Raw genomic sequence first — 11,260 nt, 5'->3', positions numbered from 1 at the left:
ATCAGATTAAATTACTCGATCGATCGTGTTATAAATTTAAATGATGGGTCATTGTTCATTAACTTCTCACGTGGGTGGTTTTAAATGCTTTTGCCCCTTCTGTCAGTCCAATCGTATCGATCCTTGTGTATTACGAGAGTTTTCGAGTATTTCATTTGCAACTTTCTTTGTTCAAATTACAACTACTTTTGAAAATTTCAACACGGATCGTATATATATATGAATTAACCTAGAGATGATTATGTTTCGGCATGATTTGTTCATGCTACCATGCGGGTACGTAGTCATAAACAGTCCAACATTAATAATCCATGGGTTATAATTAATTAAGGGCCAGTTTGGTTGCTGGGATAGGATAAACTATGGATTGCTAATTTAATAACAATCTGAGTGATAAATCAAATAACCTAAATTTTTTATATTGTGTTTGGTGTACATGATTACGAAAATTTGATAAATTATACGATGTTTGGTGTATTTGATAAATAATTGTACAGATAAAGAATATATGTTGAAATGCCTAATTTGCCCCTATTTAAATGTAAATTTTTTAATTACGAAAAAAGCTTGAAGTTGGAATCCCTACAATTCTTCCATTCAGATTTACCCACCGCTGAAGCTATCACTAAATTCTTCCCCTGCTTCTCTTCCATTCTTATTTACTTACGCCTTCGAAGCTCGGACTACATCTTTCCCACCAAAAACCATTCCCATCAACGACACAATTGGCACGGGCCCAGTGTTATCTGCCTTTCTCCCAAAAACCATACAAACATGTGATTAATCCATAATCTTACTTCAATCCTTCATACCAAACAGGCCCTAAAGAGGTAACAATTTTTTTTCCTTATATTGCAACGTGTGTGAAAAATAATATATATGTGGACATCTTGTAGTACTATCCACATCGAATAACCAAGAAAAAATTTGATTGTTATTCTTCTCACAGATCTTTGATATCTCTCGCAATGGTATTTTTTTTCTCTCATCGTAATTCTTGAATGTCTATTAACTATAATTGTAACGATGATGGTTGGTAGAATTCTTGATTGTCTTTATTTGATAATATTAAGTATAAAGTTTTGTATTTCTAAACTATTGAGATATTTGATAAACTCTAGATATGATATGTTTATTTAAAAAGAGTTTATGGAATTGTTGTTTCCATATCTTGTAGGATTCTATTCAAAGAATAAATTTTAGGGCAAAGGAAGTTTATAAATTAAATAACCAAGATAGATATTGGGATCTGATTGATTAAGCAGATATTTTAAGACACTGTAGCTGATCGAGCATATACATCGGTAATTTAATAAAGAGCTCAGAGCCGAGACATATTGAAGTGTTGTTGAAGATATTAATACACAACACCTAATAACTGTATTTATTAGAGTGATGTTTATCAAAGAGGTGTTTGTCTTCACAAACTTTGCATTGTAGATTTGATTATTTGGTTTGATAAGTGTTTTGGATGCATTTTGCCCCCTCACTTTATTAAGGGATTTAGCTTTTCTTTATTCACTAGTATTGTTTTGAAAACTGACAAGTTTTTATAGTAAATCATTTGTCTTAAGACAACGCACATTAATAATTATGTCTTATAGTTTTATTCATCAAAGTTTAATTACTTGATAAATTATATTATTTCGTTTTACGTTGTTTAAGATGTTACAATACTGACATAAAACTCTTTTAAAAATATTAATAGTGTAATATATCTTTGATTTTTTTTAAAAAAAAAATCAAATACATTTTGCATACGTGTTGAGAAAAATCAAGCACATATTATACTCATTTGTAAATAGTTTTATGTCTAATTTTTAAAACACATGCAAGGTCTTAAAGACAATTATTGTTCATATTTTTACACGGACTACTGATTTAATCTGCCCTAATAATTAGTATATATATATGTGATAAAACCCTATGTTGGAAACTTAATTCCGGCGTTTGACAAAAGACTCAACTGAATTCAGCAACTAAAAGCTACCAACTGATCGACTTAACTGAACCTAGCTTAACTGATATTTCAGCAGATATTCTCGCCAGTTCATTCTCGCCAACTGATTTGTTATCAGCTGATCTTTCAGCTGTACACGTCATAAAGTGAAAACGACAACCGACAAATAGTACAGTCTTCTGCGAACTGGTAGTGGATCGCCGCATTTCAGAAGTTGCAGTGTACGATCTATCAGGGAATATTGACGTGGCAAACAACGGCTGTTATTCAAATAAATGTTACCGTTGACAGAAGCCTATAAATAGTCGAAGAGAGCAGCTGAAGAATTACCGATTCTGAACTACTCATTTTACTTGCTGTTACTCTGCGAAAATATTCTCTCAACTTCGTCAAATCAAAGCTCAAGCTTATCAGTTTTATCAGTAGCATTCAGGCTACGTTTTGAGCTAGAAAAAGCACTTTGTAATCTTTGATAAATTGTACAAGTTGTGCTAAGACCAGTTGTGATCTGTAAAAGAGTTGTTAACTAAGAGTTTCAGTTTTGGCAATAGATAAGTCCAAACTGAAGTGGGTCGGTACACGTTATTGTATTTGATCAAAGTCTTTTAGTGAATATCCTATCTTTGTGATAGAAGGGGTGACGTAGGAGTTATTCAAGTCTCCGAACATCCAGAAACATTTCCTGTGTTATTTACTTTCAGTTATTCATTCTATCTTTCAGTCAGTTAGTTTTCCGCAACTGTTTTATTCAGTTTAACTGATTGTTATCGACCGACGAGATACTTGAGTCAGTTTGTAACAAAACTGTACCCAACCTTTCGAAGAAATTTTAATCTAGCAAGTATTTATTCAACCCCCCCCCTTCTAAACACTTTCACGTTGAGTTAATCGATCCTATCAAGTGGTATCAGAGCGAAGTTTATCTTGTCGTAGAACATATTCTCTCAACTGATTCAGTATGTCTTCTTTCAACAAAATTCCTATGTTTTCCAGGGAAGACTTTGATGACTGGAAAATCAGAATGCAGGCTCATTTAGCTGTACAAGATGATGATATGTGGTACGTCATAACTGACGGGCCAATGAAAATTTTGAAAGCAAACACAGCAGTTGCCATCACCGAAGGGGCACATCATAGAATTGAAAAACCCAGAGATGAGTGGACTGCTGAAGATAAAAGAAAAGCAAACCTTGACAATGTAGCCAAGGACATACTGTATAAAACACTGGACAAGATAACGTTCAGTAAGATCAAGATGTGCAAGACAGGAAAAGAGATATGGGAAAAGCTGATTCAGTTATGCGAGGGAAATGAGCAAACAAAGGAAAACAAACTTTCTGTTGCTGTACAGAAGTTTGACAACATCAAAATGAAAGCTGGAGAATCAATGCTTGAATATGATGAAAGAACCAGTGGAATCATAAATGAACTAAATGCACTTGGAAAAGTGTATACAAATAAAGAAGTGGCTCTCAAGATTATCAGAGGACTTCCCAGGGAATGGGATGTCAAGACAATGGCCATGAGGGAATCAAAAGACTTGAACAAAGTTGAAATTCATGATTTGTTTGCTGATCTGAAAGCTTATGAGTTTGAGTTACAAACTCGAGGAGAAGCAGAACCATCAACACCTTCATCAACTACTGCTCTAACTGCTATAAGAACAGAACCAACTGGTTCAGTTGAAAAAGCTGCAGATCAATTGAGCAATGATGCTATGTCATTGTTTATCAGAAAGTTTGGTAGATTCATGAGGAAGAATCAGGGAAATTTTCAGAAGAGCTACCAAAGAAATAACTCCAGAGAAGATTCAAACGCTTGCTATAACTGTGGAAAGCCAGGACATTTCATTGCTGACTGCCCAAAACCAAAGAAGGACAGTCAAGTCTCAACTGAACGGAAAAAGAAATCATATGAGCACAAAAAGAGACCTAAGGATGAAAGGAAAACCTATAAAAAGAAGCATGAAGTGCTAGTAGCTGAAGAAAGCAAAGCCAAATGGGCAGAGACTGACAGTGATGAGTCAGAAGCTGAAACTTCATACAGTTCTAGTGAAGAAGAGGAAGAAGTCAAGTGTCTGATGGCTGATGAGACAGAAGATCAATCAGACAATCAGCAGGTATTCGACTTTAGCTCAACTGATTTCACTAGAGAAGAGCTTATTTCGACTCTTCATGACATGGTCAGCGAGTATCAAAAGCTTGCTCTATCATTTGATAAAGCCAGAGCAAAGCAAGATGATCCCTTGGACAACAATACTAAAACTGATCAGTCAGTTGATATGTTGAGTCTAAAAAGGGAAATTGCTGAGCTCAATGCTGAAAAGAGCAGGAATCAATTGTTGATTCAAAAATTGATGCTTGAAAATGCAAAGCACAACGAGCTCATTCAGGCTTGGAATAAATCTTCAGCAGCACTAACTGATATTCAGAATTCGCAAAAATCAGTTGCTGACAAGACTGGACTAGGGTTCAGTAGTCAAAGTGAGATGTCTTCCAATGATACTCAGCCACAACTGAATATGGACAAAGGAAAATTCATTCGCTTTGTCAAATCAGTCGTGGAACAAGAACAGCTTGAACCAAGTAAACTGATTGAACCGCCCTTTGAGAACAAGAACAAGGCAAATAGATATGGTATTGGATATAGTCCAAAAATTTCAACTGACTTTCGTGGTCAAACATCGAAAAGAATTTCAAAACGATTTTCAAATGAATACTCCAACTACTATAACTGTAAGCCTGTTCAGAAACGATATCGGCCGAACAATCAGTTGGGAAAGGCAAAATCACATATTGATTCACCTATGCATCACACACAAAGCACACACAAAACGAGAAAGACCATATGGAATACAGCAACTGGACGGTCAGTCAGACTGATCCAAGTTTGGATTCCTAAAGGACTAATCAACTTTGGACCCAAATAAACAAAGGGTACCACAATCTTATTTTGTATGTGAATGCAGGTAACAGGTACACCTGAAGATTCAGTTTGGTATCTGGACAGTGGATGCTCAAGACACATGACAGGTGATTCAAAACTGCTATCCAAACTGATCAAATACGATGGTCCAAAGATTAGTTTTGGAGACAACTCGAAAGGTACAACTGTGGGTAAGGGTAAGCTTATCCATGGTAATTTTATCATTAATGATGTTTTATTAGTTGAAAATCTCAAGTATAATCTGATAAGCATCAGTCAGTTATGCGATAATGGATTTTCAGTTCAATTTGACAAACTTATTTGCTCAGTCAAAAACTCAACTGATGAGGTCATTCTAACTGGCAAAAGATGTGGAAACACATACAAAGTCAGCTGGAATGATCAACCTTATGCACCAGTATGTCTTATTGCCTCAAAATCTTCGAAAAACTGGTTATGGCATAAGAGGTTAAACCACTTGAATTTCAAATCTATTGCATATTTGAGTAAACATGATCTTGTGACTGGGCTGCCCAAAATGGATTTTACAAAAGACAAAATTTGCTCAGCATGTCAGTTTGGCAAACAAATAAAATCTTCTTTTAAGAACAAGGGTCGTAAATCTTCTTCCCGATGCTTAGAACTATTACATATGGATCTCTTTGGTCCAATACCGGTGATGAGCTTAGGGGGAATGAAATACACCTTGGTGGTTGTAGATGATTTTTCTAGATTCACTTGGGTCATTTTTCTCAAGACCAAAGACCAAACTGCTGCTCAACTGATCAAGCTTTTCAAAAGATTATCAAATGAAAAATCAGTTGGAATTGACAGAATCAGATCCGATCGAGGAACTGAATTTATCAATAAAATTCTTTCAAACTATTTAGAGAATACTGGAATCAAACATGAGCTCTCAGCAGCAAGAACTCCTCAGCAAAATGGTGTAGCTGAAAGGAGAAATCGAACACTTAAGGAAGCTGCTAGAACAATGCTTGCTGATTCTAGTATCTCTCAAAGGTTTTGGGCAGAAGCAGTGAACACTGCGTGTTACACTCAAAACAGATCAATGATTAATAAGAATCATTTGAAAACACCGTATGAGATCTGGCATGGAAGAAAAAGTGTGGTTTCTTACTTTAAAATATTCGGCTGCAGATGTTTTATACTCGACAATGGTAAAACTCATTTAAAAGCTTTTGATGCTAAATCTGCAGAAGGAATATTTCTTGGTTATTCATCAGTAAGTAAAGCTTACAGAGTCTTCAACAAAAACACTTTAAATGTTGAAGAATCTATTCATGTTGTTTTTGATGAAACTGTACTAACTGATAAGCCAACTGATACAGTTGAGCTAGCTGACAGATTTACAGATATCAGTTTGGAGGATGATGATGAAGAAGATACTCATATTAATCAAATCAATCTCCAAACACCTGAACCTGAGATATTAGATCAGGCTGTTGAATTGGAAGCTAATCAGTTAGTAGAACAAACAAATGAGATTCAGTTGCCAACTGAAACAGCTCCAACTGAAACTGAAACCAATCAGTTACCTACTGAAGCAGTTACCAATTTGGAATCAACAAATGCTGAACTCAGATGGAAGAAATCACATCCTCCAGAATTGGTGATAGGTAATCCATCTGATCCGGTAAGAACGAGAAATCAAATGCTTAACTTATTCATTCATTCAGCTTTTGTATCTCAACTGGAACCAAAGAAAACTGATGAAGCTCTTGCTGATCCTAACTGGATAAATGCTATGCAAGAAGAGCTAAATCAGTTTATCCATAATAATGTCTGGAACTTAGTTCCAAGACCAATTTTCAAAACTGTTATAGGTACAAAATGGGTATACAGGAACAAACTGAACGAGGATGGTTCAGTTGTGCGCAACAAAGCAAGGCTAGTTGCACAAGGATACAGGCAGGAAGAAGGAATTGATTATGATGAGACATATGCACCAGTTGCAAGACTGGAAGCAATAAGAATATTCCTGGCCTATGCATCATTCAAAAATTTCAAAGTGTACCAGATGGATGTTAAAAGCGCATTTCTGAATGGACAGTTGCAGGAAGAAGTCTTTGTTGAACAACCTCCAGGTTTTGTTAATCATCACCTTCCTGATCATGTCTATCATTTGAACAAAGCCTTATATGGTCTTAAACAAGCTCCAAGAGCTTGGTACGAAACTCTTTCAAAATTTCTAACTGATCATGATTTTTCTGTTGGATCAGTTGATAAGACGTTGTTCAAATTTTCTAAGAATGATCATATCTTACTTGTTCAAATTTATGTTGATGATATCATATTTGGGTCAACTAACCCCAAATTATGTGAGAAATTTGCTAAGTTGATGCAGGAAAAATTCGAAATGAGCATGATGGGTGAACTGACATTCTTTCTTGGATTACAAGTGAAACAATTGGATTCAGGCACCTTCATCAGTCAAACAAAATATACAAAGGAATTACTAAAGAAATTTGGCATGGAATCGTGTTCAGCTGCAAGCACTCCCATGAGCTCATCAGTTAAACTAGACACTGATCAAGGGGGAATATCAGTTGAGACGACGCTTTACAGAGGTTTAATAGGTTCATTATTGTATCTAACTGCTAGTCGTCCTGATATTGTGTTTGCTGTCTGTATGTGTGCTAGATTTCAGGCAAATCCTAAGCAATCCCATTTTGCTGCTGCCAAACGTATTTTGAAATATCTTAAAGGCACACAAAATGTTGGGTTATGGTATTCTAAAGACTCATCTTTCAATTTAGTTGGTTATTCAGATGCAGACTATGCAGGATGTAAACTTGATCGAAAAAGTACAAGTGGATCATGTCAGTTTCTAGGAGACCGACTGATTTCTTGGTTCAGCAAAAAGCAAACATCCATAGCAACTTCCACAACTGAAGCAGAATATCTTGCTGCTGGAAGCTGTTGTGCCCAACTGCTCTGGATTCAGCAACAACTGAGAGATTATGGAGTTGATGCTAAAGAATCACCTATATTTTGTGACAACACAAGCACAATTGCTATAACCTACAATCCAGTTCTTCACTCTCGAACCAAACACATAGATGTCAGACATCACTTCATCAGAGATCATGCTCTCAAGAAGGAAATCAGACTGGAATACGTCTCAACTGAACAACAAGCAGCTGATATCTTCACCAAGCCACTGGCTGAGACTAAGTTTTCTCACTTCCGCAATATACTTGGATTAATTGATTTATCTTAATTAATGATCATTGTTCGTAATTTGTTGATTAAGCTTTATTGTTGTTTTACTGAATATTTAAGTGAGTTGCTTATTCTTATGAACTCTTAACTGATGTCAGCAAGTGTTTGTATTGTTCTTATGGTTATGTTTCTAACAAATCATTGCAGGCAGAGATAAAAGAACAACGACGATAAAACATAATAAATATTTTCATTAATCAGGAGAGGAGCCGGTTACATTGTCACAATATTTTCCTCCACAGAATCTATCCACAAACTCATCCATGCAGCTAGTGCTGGGAAGAAGTTTTGCAGAAATCATGGGAGACAGCGATGCGGCGGAGGATCTCCAGCTCCTTCAGAAGAAAGAGCTTGTAGAGATAACCTTCTTTAAAAAGGTCCACCCCCGCAGGAACCTCTAGGAGCTCCCGCACCTCTTGTAGTTGGGCCTTCCGCCTGAAAGTGGAGACCCGTCCAGAGTAATACAGGAACTCCAGCTCCTGCATCTCTTCCCAGTAACGAAGGCTAGTGTAGAAGACTTCATCTTCTATGAACTGCTTCCTAGCTTGCAGAGTAAACTGAGCGTCACTTGAGCTTCCAGCTTCTGCCATTATCTTTATCTGTGTAGAATTACTTGCTGAGATGAATTTTGGCTAACCCCTTCACTCTTATTTATAGGGCAAAACAAAGGAGGGATACGAAAGGACATCTCTCTGTGACGTTTGCTATACCCAGCACCATACTCATCATTAATATTCTCTGTCTATTGCCGTCATTTTGCTTTAATAGATTAAGGGGGAATAATGGTTCAAGAGGTTAACTGAGAAGACAGTCGTTAGTAAATTCTCGACTGAAAGAACTCAGTCTTATCAACTGACCTATCAGTCGACTTTTTCACTAATCTTCTCATATAAGTTAACTAATTAACCCAATTTTATTCCAAATCAAATGACGTGACCGTCTGCTAAACTAATCATGACTCTTGATTTTCTTTACGTGGAGTTATCTTCACCACTCAATTCGTACACACGATTGTAGCACACGTACTACTTTGTTTCTTTCAAAATTCTTTGGACTGACACGTGTCCAGAGTTTGAATGGTCACGTACATATGCACTATTACCCGCCTCTTTTCAGTCTTACTTTTCGACTACGTCAAATTCTCCTTAGGGCAAGAACTACCTCATTCCTCGAATTTTCTTTCAGGCAATTTATCAGTTATCAATGGCAACCCAAATTCCCGCTTTCATGCTAAATTCTATGACCATCAACTTTGGATCTATATTATCCTTCGGCGATGCTGAAGTTCAGAAAGTATTTCAGAAGCTTGAAGTTGCTGGTCTAAGAACATTTTTGGGACAATCTTCTCAGGATATCTATCCCAAAGAACTTCAGGATTTCTACTCTTCTGGCGTGATTGATTCTGAGGGAAATATCAAGTCTACTATCAATGATCAGTTGCTGATCATTTTTGAAGATTCTCTTGGTGATTTCTTTCATTTACCTTCTGAAGGTATGGCACAACTCTCAGATGTCAAGGCGTCTGATATTGAAGAGATGCAAGTCTCTCTTTCTATTGATGGACGAAAGATTAAGGTTTCAGATCCTAAGAAAGAACTGAAACATGAAGTTCAATTGCTAGCTGATGTTATTGCAAAAGGAATTTTGGCAAAAGCAGGATCATTCGCTGCTCTAACTTTAGAGAAATTTCAGGCCATTACCGTTATTATGGCTGGTCAAAAATTTAACTGGAAGCGTCTCATTTTTAATGTTCTGAAGAATATGTTTCTGTCTTCTAAACAATCCAAGGGCTTTGCAGTTCAAATCAGTTATTTACTGAAAGCTAAAGGCTTAGTGGCTGAGGACTCTGAGAGAACATCGAAATTTAAGGTGTTCAATGCAAAGAACACAATGCCAATCAAATCCAAAATGGACTTGACCACTACTCAGTTTGTGAAAATCAAACAGGAAATTGGGACTCAGTTAGCCGCTCCCAAATCAGTCAAGAAAACCAAAACGTTGGCTCAACTGCAGATTGCCAAAAGAAAGTTGGTTTTGAGTTCATCAGAATCAGAAAAGACTCCATCTCCTCACATTGTGAAGAAGCCAAGAACTCAAAGGGTTAAAACAACTTCTGAGGTAACCAGTCCGACTGACAAAATGATTTCCTTCACTGATCAGCAACCTATAGAAGCAGTTCCTCTGCAGATTATTCCACAAGATGATTCAGCAAGTACCATAAAAAAATCGGTTAGGACGCAAGCTCCTGTTACTCAAATATCTCGACCAATTGGTGTGGCACCTGCAAGACCTAAAGGGATAAAGTTTATAGAACCGGTGGAATCAACTCGAACAGGACTGGAAATCCCTCATATCTTGAGTGGTGATAAAGGAAAAGAGAAATTGATTGTGGAACCCAGACCCTCAAACCCAATTCAGACTCATATTGATCTCGTATGGGCAAAAGTGAACAGTTTTGCTGCTGCAAAGACTAAGTCCTATGACGCTTGGGTAGCCTATCGTACTAAAGTTTTTGCCAAGCAACTGAAGGAGAAGTCCGAACTGAGAAAATTCATCAAGTTGGAGGCCCTCGTTCTCCGCACGGTCAAAGCTGCAACTATTGCTCAAGCCTTGGAGAGAAAAAGCTATTTCTTTGATCAGCTGAGAGCAAAGAAGTTGGCTCAAATTGTTGCTAAACTTAAGAACAACTACTTGCCAACTGCCCCTACTGCATATGCTGATCAAGCTGTAATCACTCAGCTTGACACTGATCTGATGTGGATACTATCTCGAATCAAATTTTGGGAATCGGATCAAGAACTCGTGGTCTACCAAGGAGATTCAGATGATGACAATGAGGAACAAGTTGAAACAGCATTCTCTGACAAAACAGCACCATCATCCGCCTTAGTTCTGGTTCCAACTGGAGAACCAGTTTCTGATAAGCTTCCTTCACCACCTGTTGAACAACTACTATATACTGAAGCGGAGCTATCTCTTGCTCATATTGATGAAGTGATTCAAGCAGTGGTAGAGGAGTCCCACTTTAGTGCACCAGTTAATGATCCAGTTGATCGCTCTGCTGATCAAACCAATCTACAGGTCACTATTTCTTCAGTCGAAATTGTTCCACCAGACCAATCTGCTGATCAG

Source organism: Primulina eburnea, chromosome 5, assembly GCF_022965805.1.
Source record: "Primulina eburnea isolate SZY01 chromosome 5, ASM2296580v1, whole genome shotgun sequence".
NCBI classification, from domain to species: Eukaryota; Viridiplantae; Streptophyta; class Magnoliopsida; order Lamiales; family Gesneriaceae; genus Primulina; species Primulina eburnea.
This window is presented reverse-complemented; position numbering follows the sequence as displayed.